General features: G+C 44.6%; 1 protein-coding gene across 4 annotated transcripts in view; it reads left to right on the top strand.

Annotated features, from left to right (window-relative positions):
* Window positions 1-14,471, top strand: part of LOC137619614 (zinc finger protein 676-like) — a 39,926-nt gene that overhangs the window by 20,001 nt on the left and 5,454 nt on the right. The window lies entirely within an intron of this gene.

Raw genomic sequence — 14,471 nt, 5'->3', positions numbered from 1 at the left:
CACCTAACCTAACCTAGGGGCCCTGTACCCCTACCGGGGGGGGCTTCGCCCCCCCTGCGACCCCCCCCTTATGGCCACAGTAATTTTCAAGGCACCACAGAACCTAACAAACCCACCTAACCTAACCTAGGGGCCCTGTACCCCTAACGGGGGGGGGCTTCGCCCCCCCTGCGACCCCCCCTTATGGCCACAGTAATTTTCAAGGCACCACAGAACCTAACAAACCCACCTAACCTAACCTAGGGGCCCTGTACCCCTACCGGGGGGGCTTCGCCCCCCCCTGCGACCCCCCCTTAAGGCCACAGTAATTTTCAGGGCACCACAGAACCTAACAAACCCACCTAACCTAACCTAGGGGCCCTGTACCCCTACCGGGGGGGGCTTCGCCCCCCCTGCGACCCCCTCTTTAACCAGGGGTAAATTTGAATATATATATTTTGTTAAATCACTTCTTACCTTAAACGGAAGATGACGATGAAGATGTGGAAGGTTGTGGTTGACCCTCTTCTGAATCATCAAGTACTGGAATACGTTCAGATTTGGTACAATACCACACATGTCTATCCTCACGAAAATGTAAAGGCGAATCACATTTACCACACTGGACACTTAAAGGTAATACGGAATGCTCCCTTAGAAAACGATTCACTACTTCAGGAGTTCCATTATAATTCCCATGAAATCGGCCGATCACATCAAAATAGGAATAACGACATATTTCACACAACCGTACCGGAGGATCCATGACAGTTAAGTGACGTGTGATGAAAATATAGAAACCGGAACTTTTGAAAACCAAAAACAAACGACAATCACGGGTTTCTCCCATAATGAAATAGGGAAAAAAACAAAATACTATCGTTTACAATGTTATATTGCACGAAAAACAGATCCTTGAAACAAGACTGAGAGACCAATGAATCGTCCAATAATAACCCTTGAAAAGAACCCAGTAGTATTTAGATTGGAGGAGCGACATTAGTGGGAGGAGCAAATGCGCATTCAAGTAAATATTGTCACATTACGCAATGGGGCGGAGCCAAGTAAGATGAAAACAGACATACAAACGAACAAGAGCTAGGTCCCGTGGCAGCGTAAAGGTATACAAAACACTTAGAAATAAAATGCAGACCTACATTAACTGAAATAATTATCTCTGTAAGTAGACATCAGCGTCAATAATGTATTGAGAGAAAGTTTTTTGTTATCACGTGCTTTACTAGGAAAATATATTAATATAATACATTTCCCAATTTGGTTGAATCTAAAACTTTACCAATATTCTAATTCAGTAATAAAATGTCTAATTTTTACCTTCAAGCTACGTATTTTGTAATAAAAAAGTTAATTTTACCATAGGCCTACTGGGCTATACGTAAGAATATCTTACTTTTAGGCCTATGAATTCGGGCCAGCTGGTTTAAATTATTGATCGCTTTACAGAGTTGTACTGGGGAACTTAAACTGACATAGGACATCTAAATTTACACCTTAAACTTGATTAATACTGCAAAAGTTAATAAATTCCCTCCCATTTTGCATGAAAAAGTTTTTTCATTTGTTTTTGGTAAAATTATAGTTTAACACATGACAACATTTCTAATAGATAAAACAACTTTTCCTATGGTAAAAAGTGTGCTTTCAACGAATTTGATATTTATTTCAGCCTCAAACAAGCCGTTCTCCCCTTATCCCCCTTTCCCAACTGACACGGGTGGAAACCGAGGGCTTTGGTTGGGGGAAAACAGAAAAAAAATGTGCTATTTACCAATGAAATGAAAGTAAAATTCATTAAAGAACACGATTAAATGTAGTATAAACGGTTTGTTCTGTAAGGAAAGTTTTTCCAGAACAAAAATATAAATTTGGAGATTCGTTCAAAAGGCCACAAAACCTAACACTCCCCATCTAACCTAACCTAGTAATTCCCATATCAAAAACCTAGACGGGGTCAAGCTCTCCAGACCCTATTCCAAGGTCACAAATATAGCCGGGCAAGCCCCTTGGACCCCCCTTCCCAGGTCACAGACCTAGAACGGGCAAGCCCCCTGGACCCCCATACCCAGGTTACAAACTCTAAAAGTAAATTTCAAAAAATGTCCTACCTTATTTCCTTTATTTGCACGAACACTGTAACTTCAATAGGATGATAAAAGTAAATTCTAAGTAATCGCTTACCATACATGCGGATTTATGCAAAGTGTAGGATGTAATTAAACAAAGGAAAAATAACTCGGGCGCGTAGAATATTAATATTTTGTGTAATTACGGGTATTCATTATGCATCCCAGAGAAAAATGGATAGAGAAGAAAAGGTTAATTTTACCATTTTCAATTTCCCAGTAAATTTTCCCCATCCGAAAATCCCAGTTCCCACCGAGTGGCTCCCATTACCGTAGGATATATTAGGGTATCTCTTACAAACTACTTGCGATGGAAATTTAAAAAAAAAAAGGGGGGGGGGGCGGTTTCTATATAAAACCTACTTCTTTATTAATAAAGCTTTTCCGTATTGTTATATAATAATACCGTACCTAGTTTTTTTCTTGTGTTCTTTTATTATTACATTCCGCAAAAGTATAATTTCCCAATTACTACCACCCAGCAGTAATAGGGGAACCCCATTTGGGAATCGCGGCTTTGGGTGGGATAAAATAAAAACTACTGTAACAAATTACGGAACATGATAACAACAGAAACCAACAAGAAAACTAACAGAAATTTTTTTTTTAAATGCAAAAATATGAGGGGGAAATAGCACTTGGGTCTATTTTCTTCAGAACCTTGGTTTATACCGAATGCAAACTAATGTATATTATTGTACAGTTTATACGGTATACGAGTATTTTGGTTAACAAACTAACATTATTCATTTACTACTCTGCTCTGCCATGGCTTGCTTCTCACGCTATTAAACATTGTATCATTGCTTCTCTGTTTTGGTAAGCAGTACATATTGTGCTACGCAAGTTTACCGAGTGGGCAAGTATTTTGCCAGTCAAAAATTTGGTAAGCTACTCGCTTACACATTACCCAACAGCTGTATCCTTACCTTAGGCTGAGACTAAATCTGCAGTGACTTACCCTAATAGTCAGAGTTTGAGTTATCAGAATCAGATGTAAAAACATAGACTACAATTTAGATTCAAAGTGGCACTTGTCCACATGAAACTACTCATCTAGGCTAATTGCTCACACAAAATATACTAGACATGCTTCTTAGCTTATTGTTTTTAGCTTTACTGTGACACTGCCAGTAATGTCGATCAATCGCCTGTATGTAAAATGCAATTATGCACTGCTTGGAACACTTTATATCTGATGGAAGACCAAACTTTCTAAGTTATTAGTTAAAAGTAGTCTAATATCTTCGTCTGGAGTATGTTCAGATCTTTCCTATTTGGTGCTCATGCCTCAACTAAGATTTTTCAATTTGAAAATTGAATGCTGAATAGCAATTTTTCAATATTAAACTTACCCGATAATCATGTAGCTGTCAACTCCGTTGCCCGACAGAATTCTATGGAGGGATACGCCAGCTATCACAATACTAGAAGGGGGTGTACTTACCAGCGCCACCTGTGGCCAGGTACTATAGTACTTCTTGTTGACACCTCAATTTTTCCTCTGTCGTGCTTCCGGCAAGACGTTCTGGGATACGCTTATGATCTTCGAGTATTTTCACGGCTTTTGGTGAAGTATTCTCTCAGATTTCGGCTGTCGCTTTACTGGAAAACTTCTATATTAGCTTAGATAGCTATTATTTAGTCCTGATTTAACGGTTAACGATCTTTTGCTTGATTTTGAAACCCCACTTGGCTAACTCTTTTGATTCAAGATGTCTGACATTTCACAAGCCCCCACCCATAGACGATGTAGGTCTTGTAATAGGCGTATTCCGAAGGCCTCGGTAGATCCTCACACCGCTTGTTCTGACTGTAGGGAAAGGCCCTGTCAGTTAGAAGATCGATGTGAGGAATGCGCCGGACTTTCGGAACTTGATTTTGTCCGTCTTCTTAAGTACTCAACCAAGTTAGAGAGAGAGAGAGTTAGGAGGAGTTCTTCTCACTCTTCACTTTTTTCCTCACCTCATGATCCCCTACCTTTTCCTACCCCTGTAGTGGCTACCCCCGAACCTACTATTTGCCCTCAGCCTGATATGTCTGTTGTTTTGCGTGCCATTCAGGCCTTAGGCGATAAAGTAGAGTCAGTGGTAAGTGATCATAAGTCTCTTATGGCCGAAGTCAAGGAATTTAAGGTCAAGAGTGCAGTGGGTGGAATTAGTGCCAGTGCTGTGACGAGTACTAGTGTCAGTGCAGTGCCAAGTGCTAGTGTCAGTGTCAGTGTGGTGCGTGAGGATACTTCTGTGCGTGCCAGTCGTCCTCCCAGTCCGGGACCTCTTGCAAGCTCCCAAGCCCAGGGGAGAAGCAATGTCGAAGGGCAAAAGGGTTCGGCAGGCCTTGATCGGCGCACAGAAGTATCCTCGGTGGTTGCGGGCGTGTCTTCCAGAGACCGTCACTCCCACCTGCAGACGATTGAGCCCGTCTTTTACTCGTCTGCTGAGCATTTGTCAGGGAAGAAACGCTGGACTCAGGTCTCGAGACCACTCAAACGCAGAGTCCAGACCTCAAGAACTCAACCGGGCTGCAGTCATTGGATCAGCTCTGACTCGCCGCAGTCATCAGTTGAATGCACTCCGCCTAAGAGGAGTAAGGTTCTGCCACAACAGATCTCTGCTGTTAAGGCTTTACCTCAGCAGACCTTAGTGTCTGCCGACCCCAAGTTGTCTCTACTGCAGTCCATGCAGTCACAACTTGCGGTCTTGATGCGTGAGTGTCAGGCTGAGCAGGTTACACCTCCTCCTGCGATCGCTCCGCCTGACCGCAGTACTGCCTGCCAGGCGTACGATGTTGAGGCTCCTCAGAATACCTTAGCACGTTCTGAGTTTACTGTTTCCAGTGGTGTGCAGCTCCCTCCGCCTTCCTTAAGGCAACCTCAGCAATGGGAACAGGAAGATCATTCCTTACTTCCTCCGCTTCCACTTGCAGTTCCACCAGTGAGGCAACACTCTCTTGAGGTACAATAACCTCTCCCATCCATGAGTCAGTCTCCTCAGCTCTCGCTGCAGCGAGCTCAACCCTCCTCAAGGCAACCACAACACCTTAGCCTTGCGCCTCAGGAGCCTCAACTCGCGAGACAATTACTGTGTTCTGCGCAGCCACTACCTCATCGCTCTCAGCTCACACCTCAGGAACCTCAACTCGTTCCTCAGGAACTTGCTACTGCGCATCCGCCTTCCGCTCAGCAAGCGCAACCCTTGAGTTCAGTCACTCATGCTAGGAGTCAGCCTCCTCCACCCATGCGCCTACCTTCTGCTACTTCTTTTGATCAGCCTTTGCAGTCTGAGCCTCAGGTGTTCCCTCAACAGAGTCTTGAAGAGGAAACCACTAATATTGTTGTTCCAGCTCGTGCTGACTCTGCTGTTCAGCATACCTTTCCGATCTCTTCGCTACACTCTGGTGATGAGGCGTCTGATGATGAGGCGGCACACCTGGATCCCTCATCAGACGTGGATGAATCCAAGTCTTCTCCACCTTCTATTGACTTTCGTAAGGTCTTGGCTCTGTTTAGGGAGGTATACCCAGACCACTTTGTCTCTGCTATTCCCCGCTCTCCGCCATCTGAGTTTTCGCTGGGCATGCAGCCAGCTAAGTCTACCTATACTAAGCTAGTCCTAGCAAGGTCCTCTAAGAGAGCGTTAAGGATCTTAGGGGAGTGGTTGCAGACTAAGCAACACCTTGGAAAGACTTCGTTCATGTTTCCTCCGACTAAGCTCACTTCTAAAGCGGGCGTTTGGTATGCCACAGGAGAGGAACCAGGCTTGGGAGTACCTGCCTCTGCCCAGGCTGACTTCTCAAGTCTGGTAGACTCGCCTCGTAGAACAGCAATGAGGCGCTCTAAGGTTTGCTGGACCTTCTCAGACCTTGATCACTTCCTGAAGGGTGTTTTTAGAGCATTTGAGATGTTCAACTTCCTAGACTGGTGCCTGGGGGCCCTCAGCAAGAAGACCTCCCCTGCGGACAAGGATTCTGCCATGCTATTAATGTCCTGCATGGATAAGGCCATTAGAGATGGATCTGGCGAGCTTGCGTCGATGTTTGTGTCAGGGGTTCTTAAGAAAAGGGAACAGCTATGTACCTTCCTTTCCTCCAGCATTACACCTTGTCAAAGGTCTCAACTCCTTTTCGCTCCGCTCTCGAAGTTCCTCTTCCCCGAAGAGCTGGTTAAGGACTTGTCTGCTGCCCTGATACAAAAGGACACACATGATCTTGTAGCCTCATCGGCTCGTAAGACTAAGGTTGCTACCTCAGTCCCCAGGACTTATCGCACCCCAGTGGCTGATACTCCTGCTACGAGGTTCATACCGCCCTTTCGTGGTAGAGCCCCCAGCCGAGGAAGCTCCCGTCCAGACTCTTCCAGGAGCAAGTCTAGGAAAGGTTCCAAGGCTTCTAAAGGAAAAAACTGACTCTCCGCATCTCCAGACAGCAGTAGGAGCCAGACTCAAGTTCTTCTGGCAAGCCTGGGAAAAGAGAGGTGCAGACGCCCAGTCTGTCAGTTGGCTGAGGGAGGGTTACAGGATTCCATTCTGCCACAAACCCCCTCTGACCACATCTCCCATCAACCTCTCTCCCAACTACAAAGAAGAGGACAAGAGGCTAGCGTTGCACCAGGAGGTGTCGCTACTTGTGCAGAAGAAGGCAGTGGTTATAGTCCGGGACCATCAATCCCCGGGCTTCTACAACCGTCTCTTTCTGGTGGCCAAGAAGACAGGAGGTTGGAGACCGGTGCTGGACGTCAGCGCGCTCAATGCGTATGTCACCAAGCAGACGTTCACGATGGAGACGACGAAGTCGGTCCTAGCAGCGGTCAGGCAGGAGGACTGGATGGTCTCGTTGGACCTGAAAGATGCCTACTTTCACGTTCCTATTCATCCAGACTCCCAACCTTTCCTGAGATTCGTTTTTGGAAAGGTTGTCTACCAATTCCAAGCCCTGTGTTTTGGCCTAAGCACAGCTCCTATGGTGTTCACGCATCTGATGAGGAATATAGCAAAATTCCTCCACTTATCGGACATCAGAGCCTCCCTCTACTTAGACGACTGGCTGTTGAGAGCCTCCACGAGTCGTCGCTGTCTGGAGAGTCTCAACTGGACTTTGGACTTAATCAGAGAACTGGGTCTGTTAGTCAACATAGAAAAGTCTCAGCTCATTCCCTCCCAATCCATTGTGTACCTGGGAATGGAGATTCGGAGTCAGGATTTTCGGGCTTTTCCATCGGCCCCAAGGATAAGCCAAGCCCTAGATTGCATCATGAGCATGCTGAAGAGGAGCAGTTGCTCGGTGAGACAGTGGATGAGTCTCACAGGGACCCTTTCATCACTGGCCCTGTTCGTCGAGTTAGGGAGACTCCACCTCCGCCCTCTTCAATTCCATCTTGCAGCTCATTGGGACAAGGGTTTGACTCTCGAAGCAGTCTCTATCCCAGTCACCAAAGAGATGAAGACCACTCTCTTGTGGTGGAAGACCAATCTCCTTCTCAGGGAGGGCCTATCGTTGGCTATTCAGACCCCCAATCTTCATCTCTTCTCAGATGCATCGGACTCGGGCTGGGGTGCAACCTTGAACGGACGGGAATGCTCGGGAACGTGGAACGAGGAACAGGGAACGCTCCACATCAACTGCAAGGAGCTACTAGCAGTTCATTTAGCCCTGCTGAACTTCAAGTCCCTCCTGCTAGGCAAGGTGGTGGAGGTGAACTCAGACAACACCACAGCCTTGGCTTACATCTCCAAGCAAGGAGGGACCCATTCGAGGAGCCTATACGAGATCGCAAGGGACCTCCTCATTTGGTCAAGAAGTCAAAATCTCACTTTAGTCACGAGGTTCATTCAGGGCAACATGAACGTCTCAGCAGATCGCCTAAGCAGAAGGAATCAGGTCATTCCCACGGAATGGACCCTCCACAAGAGTGTGTGCAACAGACTTTGGACCTTGTGGGGTCAACCTACCATAGATCTGTTTGCCACCTCCATGACCAAGAGACTTCCGCTGTACTGTTCCCCAGTTCCAGACCCTGCAGCAGTTCATGTGGATGCTTTTCTGCTGAACTGGTCCCATCTCGACCTTTACGCATTCCCACCGTTCAAGATAATAAACAAAGTCCTGCAGAAATTCATCTCGCACGAAGGGACACGGCTGACGCTGGTTGCTCCCCTTTGGCCTGCAAGAGAATGGTTCACAGAGGTACTTCAATGGCTAGTCGACATCCCCAGGACTCTACCTCTAAGAGTGGACCTTCTACGTCAACCTCACGTAGACAGGTTGCACCCAAACCTCCACGCTCTTCGGCTGACTGCCTTCAGACTGTCGAAAGATTCGCTAGAGCTAGAGGCTTTTCGAAGGAGGCAGCCAGTGCGATTGCCAGAGCAAGAAGGGTTTCCACTCGTAGAGTCTACCAATCTAAGTGGGAAGTCTTCCGGAGCTGGTGTAGAGCCAATTCAGTATCCTCTACCAATACCTCTGTGACCCAAATAGCTGACTTCCTATTACATCTTAGGAATGAGAGATCCCTTTCAGCCCCTACGATTAAAGGGTACAGGAGTATGTTGGCTTCAGTTCTCCGCCACAGAGGTTTGGACCTTTCTTCCAACAAGGACCTTCAAGACATCCTTAAGTCTTTTGAGACTTCTAAAGAGCGTCGTCTATCCACTCCAGGCTGGAACCTAGACGTAGTCTTAAGGTTCCTTATGTCACCTAGGTTCGAACCTCTCCAGTCAGCTTCCTTCAAGGACCTTACCCTCAAGACTCTTTTTCTCGTCTGCCTTGCAACAGCTAAGAGAGTCAGTGAGGTTCATGCCTTCAGCAAGAACATTGGTTTCACGACCGAATCTGCAACATGTTCTTTTCAGCTCGGATTCTTAGCAAAGAACGAACTTCCTTCACGTCCTTGGCCTAGATCGTTTGAAATACCTAGCCTCTCCAACATGGTAGGTAACGAACTAGAGAGAGTTCTTTGCCCTGTCAGAGCTCTCAAGTATTATCTTAATAGGTCTAAACCTATTCGAGGACAGTCAGAAGCCTTATGGTGTGCCATCAAGAAACCTTCGAGGCCCATGTCCAAGAACGGGGTTTCGTATTATATAAGGCTTCTGATTAGAGAAGCCCATTCTCACTTAAAGGAGGAAGACCTTGCATTGCTGAAGGTAAGGACCCACGAAGTAAGAGCCGTAGCTACTTCGATGGCCTTTAATAAAAACCGTTCTCTGCAGAGCATAATGGATGCAACCTATTGGAGGAGCAAGTCAGTGTTTGCATCATTTTATCTTAAAGATGTCCAGTCTCTTTACGAGAACTGCTACACCCTGGGACCATTCGTAGCAGCGAGTGCAGTAGTAGGTGAGGGCTCAGCTACTACATTCCCTTAATCCCATAACCTTTTTTAACCTTTCTCTTGAATGCTTTTATTGTTGTTTTTATGGTTGTTACGGTAGGCTAAGAAGCCTTCCGCATCCTTTTGATTTGGCGGGTGGTCAATTCATTCTTGAGAAGCGCCTGGGTTAGAGGTTGTGTAGAGGTCCTTTAGTAGGGGTTGCAGCCCTATATACTTTAGCACCTTTGAGTTGATTCAGCCTCCAAGAGGAACGCTGCGCTCAGTAAGGAAGACGAACTTAAAAAAGAGGCAGAGTAACGGTTCAATTCGACTTCCTTACCAGGTACTTATTATTTCATTGTTATTTGAGATAACTGTTATATGAAATATGGGATACTTAGCTATCCTTTAATCTTGTACACTGGTTTTCACCCACCCCCCTGGGTGTGAATCAGCTACATGATTATCGGGTAAGTTTAATATTGAAAAATGTTATTTTTATTAGTAAAATAAATTTTTGAATATACTTACCCGATAATCATGATTTAATTGACCCTCCCTTCCTCCCCATAGAGAACCAGTGGATCGAGGAAAAATTGAGGAGGTGTCAACAAGAAGTACTATAGTACCTGGCCACAGATGGCGCTGGTAAGTACACCCCCTTCTAGTATTGTGATAGCTGGCGTATCCCTCCATAGAATTCTGTCGGGCAACGGAGTTGACAGCTACATGATTATCGGGTAAGTATATTCAAAAATTTATTTTACTAATAAAAATAACATTTTGAATGGATTTATTGAAAGCCAAATCAAAAGGAGTGACTAGAATATATCTGGATCCTGTTAGTGCCGATTCGAAGTAAAATTTGTAAAAACAGGAGAAAAAGGTATTATTACATGGTGTACCTCTTTAAACTTATCAATACACCACTGCAAAATCAAATAGCCAATCGTAACACAAAAAGAGAAGCTACGGTGTTTCCATTGGACCGCTGAAATCAGTGGGTGGAGCTACTGCGCATTAAGGTGAAGATTAGCACACTGCGCTTAAAGGTTGTGTTAAAAAGAATTGAAACGAATATACAAACTAAGAAGAGCTTCTATCCCTGACAGGGTGAACAATAACATGAAAATTTGAAAATTTCAATACTTACCGAAGTTAATTTTTTTTTCTCGTATTATACCTTTGTCCCGATAATGTATCGAGAAGAAATTATTTGTTTTCACGTCTTTTATCCAAGAAAGATATAAGTTACAACAAAAGCGCGGGATGGTATTCAAACAAAGTTTACCAACTGCACTATCATCATTTTCTGATAGATCTTGTTGCAGCAAGTTGCTTCTAATTTAATTTACTCTGTAATCATTTATCTAATTTACCAAAAGTGCAACTTAGAAATTACAAAACTTAATAAACAAAGGAGCAAGACTGATAGTGTGTCCCACCCCAAGAAAGGATCACTCCTACTGTAATTGATTTACACTGGCTGCCTATTAAAGAGCAAATTAAGTTACAGATGGTTTTAAATTATTGGAACCTAGATACGGGGTCCAAGGGTTACGACGTTGATCCGTTCTTAAGACGCGGTGTAACCCAAATTTCAGTGTAAGTCAGAACACCATAAGTAGATTACTCTATATGTACTGTACTGTACTGTACTGTAAAGTATTGTACTATAATAAAATGTATCAAATGACGTAAAAACAGTACTAGAAAAAGAGAAAACAATTCCTTACCACATGAATTGAAGTAAAAATTAATAAAGAAAGGGAACAATTTCTTAACTTAGTCCTATGGTTGGCTTGCACACTGGAAGTGATGTTGCAAGGCATGGAGAGACAGTTTTATTGTGGAGAGGAAGCTGCAGAAGCTGTCTCATCCACATTGAACACTTGATAAGCAGTATAACCCCCCTCCCTAATTATCTCAGCCAACGCTTTAGGAAATTCACTTGCTGCTTTCTCATCCCCACTAGCAGCTTCACCTTGCACTTTAAGGTTATGTTAATTGGCCCGAGCCTTAAATCGCATAAACCAACCCCTACTAGCCGAAAACTCTTCACTTTCACTTTCTTCCCCCCTTTCTTTTTTCAACGCTTCAAACAACCTTTTAGCCTTTTCCTGAATCACCATTAGGCTCACCGGAATACGCCGTTGATTTTGATTTTCCAACCAAAGCAGTAATAATGTTTCCATTTCAATAATTAAACAACTACGCTGCTTGGTTATTACTGATGATTTCATACGAACAGATACTTTCACATGTTCAACGATGCGCTCTTTGTCCTTAAGAATAGTAGTCACGGTTGAACGACTAAGGCCAAGCAATCGGCCAATGTTCGTTGGCGTTTCACCGATTTTAGACCGCTTAATAATATCTAATTTCACTTCCATGGTGATGGTCTGTCTTTTCTTAGATGCACTATCATCAGAATAATCTGCCTTACGCTTAGGAGCCATAACGAAGGGCAAAAAGTTAAAAAAGCGAGAGAGAGAACAGGCAAACACAACCAAAATGGCGTAGAACTGGAACTAAGAGATGCTGTCTTCCTCGCCCGTAACCACCACAAAGCGTATTCATCCGCCGCGTGCTAGAAACTAGTTTGCAATTATTTACGTTGCTTACGACGCTAACACTGTAAGACGGAACGACGCTTAATATTATTTTTTATATTTTTATGGGGGCTAGTTCGTAACCACGAAACAGCATAAGTCGGGACCGTCATAACCCGAGGACCCCCTGTATATGGCTACTTTAGGCTCTAGAGGCTTTAATTATGCAGCTCCGAGACTATACAATAAGCTCCCACTAAACTTCCAAAAGACTGAAGATATTAAGGCTTTCAAGAGAAAAGTGAAGACTTTGTTGTGCTCTAAGTGTTTCGGTATTGTAAATTTGACAATAAACGAGCAATATGCAGTGTGAAATGTTGAATGCTTTTGAACTAACATGATAAAATGACTGTGAAGGTCTTTTAAAGATTAGGGTTCCCCTGCTGTATAGGACCAGAAAAGAAGCTCTTAAAGTAAAGTATGTAAGTAAATATATAAAACAATAAGGAGATACCTTTTCACAGCACTTATGCCATCTAGCTGTGGAGATGCTAAGATGGACAGAAGACAACTCTGGGGTCCTATTGGCTCATTTCATTCCGGACAAGAGGATGTGCGTGCAGTCATTCTGAGCAGAAGGACTCAAATAGTTGGCTCCAAGTGGTCTTTGAATCATCTAGTAGCCAACTGAGTCCTTACTTTGTGGAGTTTGCCGATGGTAGACCTGTTCACAACATCTGTGAAGAACAATCTTCCGGTGAAGTCTTTCGCAACACATTGCATAAAGGATGTCTAGACACCTCAGACGTTCTTCATCAGCAGTGTACCAGGGTAAGCGGTCTGTTTTATGTGGTTGGTGCCTCTATTCCAACAATAGTGAAGTTACTTGTAACCTCCGGGAAGAAATGCCTCTCTCGGTTTCGGCAGTCGAAAGCTAACGCTCAGACTTGGGTCTCTCCTTTAAACTGAAGGGAGTAGATATTTCCTCCTTATTGGAACTTTCCCTTCTTAAACGGAGTTATGAGATTACTTGTTCTCATTCAGAAGTTAGACCTCCTCCTTGAAACGTTGTTCAGGTCCTTCAGTCCCTGAAGGGTCCCCCTTACGAACCATTACGCTAGGAAACAGATCGGCACCTTACCCTGAAGACGGTCTTCCTACTAGCTTTGGCTTCGGCCAAGAGAGTCGGTGAACTGCATGGTCTATCATACGACATCTCCCATTCAAGGGAATGGGGAGAAGTAATACAGTACTCAGCTTTGTCCCTGACTTTATTTCAAAGACTCAAAATCCTAGATTCGGTCCCTTCAGGATTGGAAGTCTCCGTTCTGAAACCGAAGATCCAGGCCAACTGGTACTTTGTCTAGCAAGGAGTCTGAGGTGTTACCTTAAAAAAACAGCAGCAGCTCGCCTCCGTGTGTAAGTAATGTTTGTTAGCACGGGGAAGGTCAAGAGGATGGTCACGAAGAACAGAATCTCATCAAAGATTCGCAAGGTCATGGACTTTGCACTTAATCTTGACCCTCCTCTACAATGACAACCCAGAGCTCATGACATCCAGGGCATTGCAACTACTCTGGAGCGCTGGTACTGCAAGCGGGTGTGTGGAAGTGTCAGATGACCTTCACCGCCCACTACTTGCAAGACGTAACCCACAGGAACATGGATACGTTTTTCATTGGCCCTGTGGTGACTGCACAACAAGTGGTTCAAAACACCTCTAGCTCCTTGATGGACAAATAGTAAAGGGTTGAGGGCTGAGGTTACCTGGGTTAGTCAGGGGTAAATGAGTAGAATGACTGGCTTTTTTCTTTCCTTCACCTTCTCCCCCTCTGGGGAATCAGCACCACGGTACTCAGCCCAGCTGACCTCGCCTCTCTGCAGATAAGATCCATTTCTCTTGTGTAACGTAAGTACTATATAGAAATAATACTTGTTGCGTCCCCAATACCTCATGCGAGGGGACTATTGGGTAAGGTCTCAGTACTCCCAAATTCCTATGATTGAAGATCCTATTACTAGACCAGCCACATTGCTAGTATCACAAACACACAGCTTGCTCAGGCTGCTAATCTTGTAGAGCACAACTATTTTAGCGAGGGCAGTGTTCCTACAGACTACGATCTGTATTGTAGGGAAGAGAACCCCTGGTCAAATGTTAGAGCCAGTTGGTACGGACTTCCTCCCTCATAAGAGGTAAGTCATCCCCTATAAATAACGAATGTTTTGTATTTAGTGGCGGAACATATGACAAATTTGGAAGTAGTTTATATTTTTCCTAGCAATACAATCTGGAGCTATTTATACAAATGGGCGCGGCTGCCCTGTCCCCAAAGAAAGTCCTGCCCGAAAGCAAAGTGGATGCTCAGCCCAGGTGTGGGAGTGAGCGGGTAGCTGGCTACCCCCCACCCCTCCCGCTAACTCATGGTTGGGGTGGTTATCCCTCGTTAAAATTCTCATGGCTTATCTTTAAGCTTTGCCGAAAGTGGT

Source organism: Palaemon carinicauda, chromosome 26 (assembly GCF_036898095.1).
Source record: "Palaemon carinicauda isolate YSFRI2023 chromosome 26, ASM3689809v2, whole genome shotgun sequence".
Classification (NCBI taxonomy): Eukaryota; Metazoa; Arthropoda; class Malacostraca; order Decapoda; family Palaemonidae; genus Palaemon; species Palaemon carinicauda.
This window is presented reverse-complemented; position numbering and strand designations above follow the sequence as displayed.